Source organism: Oncorhynchus gorbuscha, linkage group LG23 (genome assembly GCF_021184085.1).
Source record: "Oncorhynchus gorbuscha isolate QuinsamMale2020 ecotype Even-year linkage group LG23, OgorEven_v1.0, whole genome shotgun sequence".
NCBI classification, from domain to species: Eukaryota; Metazoa; Chordata; class Actinopteri; order Salmoniformes; family Salmonidae; genus Oncorhynchus; species Oncorhynchus gorbuscha.
This window is the reverse complement of record NC_060195.1, coordinates 68,787,937-68,791,049: the sequence shown is the minus strand read 5'-3', so window position 1 is coordinate 68,791,049 and position 3,113 is coordinate 68,787,937.

Genomic DNA, 3,113 nt, shown 5'->3' with positions numbered 1-3,113 from the left:
AAACATGTATAAACGTCTTATTCTAACATGAGACTGTGAGAGCAGGTAGAAACATGTATGAATGTCATAGGGGACGGGCTGTACCAACATGAGTCTGAATACCTGTACCTACGTTCTAAATCAGATAGGGGACGGGCTGTACCAACATGAGTCTGAATACCTGTACCTACGTTCTAAATCAGATAGGGGACGGGCTGTACCAACATGAGTCTGAATACCTGTACCTACGATCTAAATCAGATAGGGGATGGGCTGTACCAACATGAGTCTGAATACCTGTACCTACGTTCTAAATCAGATAGGGGATGGGCTGTACCAACATGAGTCTGAATACCTGTACCTACGATCTAAATCAAATAGGGGACGGGCTGTACCAACATGAGTCTGAATACCTGTACCTACGATCTAAATCAGATAGGGGACGGGCTGTACCAACATGAGTCTGAATACCTGTACCTACGTTCTAAATCAGATAGGGGACGGGCTGTACCAACATGAATAAATAATCAATAATAAATAAATAAATAATAATAAAAATGCATCGGTTGACATTCTCAGTATGGAGGAGTATGTTGGTAAGAGTATACATCCTTACTCAGTAGTACATTATAAATAGTAGATGATAGGATTATTACACGGTATGCAGTACATTCTAAATAGTAGGTGATATGATTATTACACAGTATGCAGTAGATTCTAAATAGTAGGTGATATGATTATTACACAGTATGCAGTATATTCTAAACAGTAGGTGATATGATTATTACACAGTATGCAGTAGATTCTAAATAGTAGGTGATATGATTATTACACAGTATGCAGTACTTTCTAAATAGTAGGTGATAGGATTATTACACAGTATGCAGTAGATTCTAAACAGTAGGTGATATGATTATTACACAGTATGCAGTACATTCTAAATAGTAGGTGATAGGATTATTACACGGTATGCAGTAGATTCTAAATAGTAGGTGATATGATTATTACACAGTATGCAGTACATTCTAAATAGTAGGTGATATGATTATTACACAGTATGCAGTAGATTCGAAATAGTAGGTGATAGGTAGTATGATTATTACACAGTATGCAGTCGATTCTAAATAGTAGGTGATATGATTATTACACAGTATGCAGTACATTCTAAATAGTAGGTGATAGGATTATTACATGGTATGCAGTACATTCAAATAGTAGGTGATATGATTGTCACACGGCATGGGTAACATATCTCTAAAATAGTAGGTGATATGATTATTACACGGTATGCAAATATCTCTAAATAGTAATACGATTATTTATATTGGTGTTGCAGTACATTCTGTATAGTAGGTAATGCATTATTACATATAAGGCACATTCTGTATAAGATATCACATGATTGGCTTAATAGCATGCAGTACATTCTGTATAGCAGGTCATATGATTATTACACAGTATGCAGTTCTAGTAAATAGTAAAGACATGGCCAACAGTCTCTCTCTGGCACACACACACACACACCTGCTTTATTTCTACGAAAGCACGTCTCTGTCGGCCCTGTCTTATCATATTGTCCCTGTCTGAGGTGTAAATCTAAGTGATGTGGAATCAGAGGGCGATGTGGACTGGGCAGTGTGTGGACTGGGCGGTGTGTGGACTGGGCAGTGTGTGGATCCGGGAGGTGTGTGGACTGGGCAGTGTGGGGGACTGGGAGGTGTGGATGGGAGATGTGTGGACTGGGCAGTGTGTGGACTGGGAGGTGTGTGGACTGGGCAGTGTGTGGATGGGAGAGGTGTGGACTGGGCAGTGTGTGGACTGGGCAGGTGTGTGGACTGGGAGGTGTGTGGACTGGGCGGTGTGTGGACTGGGCGATGTGGACTGGGAGGTGTGTGGACTAGGAGGTGTGTGGACTGGGCGGTATGTGGACTGGGTGGTGTGTGGACTGGGCGGTGTGTGGACTGGGTGGTGTGTGGACTGGGCGGTGTGTGGACTGGGCGGTATGTGGACTGGGAGGTGTGTGGACTGGGAGGTGTGTGGACTGGGCGGTATGTGGACTGGGTGGTGTGTGGACTGGGCGGTGTGTGGACTGGGTGGTGTGTGGACTGGGCGGTGTGTGGACTGGGCGGTATGTGGACTGGGAGGTGTGTGGACTGGGAGGTGTGTGGACTGGGCGGTATGTGGACTGGGAGGTGTGTGGACTGGGAGGTGTGTGGACTGGGCAGTGTGTGGACTGGGAGGTGTGTGGACTGGGAGGTGTGTGGACTGGGAGGTGTGTGGACTGGGCGGTATGTGGACTGGGCGGTGTGTGGACTGGGCGGTGTGTGGAATGGGCGGTGTGTGGACTGGGCGGTATGTGGACTGGGAGGTGTGTGGACTGGGCGGTGTGTGGACTGGGAGGTGTGTGGACTGGGAGGTGTGTGGACTGGGCAGTGTGTGGACTGGGAGGTGTGTGGACTGGGCGGTGTGTGGACTGGGCGGTATGTGGACTGGGCGGTATGTGGACTGGGCGGTGTGTGGACTGGGAGGTGTGTGGACTGGGCGGTATGTGGACTGGGAGGTGTGTGGACTGGGAGGTGTGTGGACTGGGCGGTATGTGGACTGGGTGGTGTGTGGACTGGGCGGTGTGTGGACTGGGTGGTGTGTGGACTGGGCGGTGTGTGGACTGGGCGGTATGTGGACTGGGAGGTGTGTGGACTGGGAGGTGTGTGGACTGGGCGGTATGTGGACTGGGAGGTGTGTGGACTGGGAGGTGTGTGGACTGGGCAGTGTGTGGACTGGGAGGTGTGTGGACTGGGAGGTGTGTGGACTGGGAGGTGTGTGGACTGGGAGGTGTGTGGACTGGGCGGTATGTGGACTGGGCGGTGTGTGGACTGGGCGGTGTGTGGACTGGGAGGTGTGTGGACTGGGAGGTGTGTGGACTGGGCAGTTTGTGGACTGGGAGGTGTGTGGACTGGGCGGTGTGTGGATTGGGAGGTGTGTGTGTGAGGCGAGGTTCATACACCTCCTGTCCCAACAACTCCTGTCCCGGTCTGTCAGGGTCACTCTCCTAACACACCTCCTGTCCCCAGTCTGTCAGGGTCACTCTCCTAACACACCTCCTGTCCCAGTCTGTCAGGGAGAACAGGCAGGGC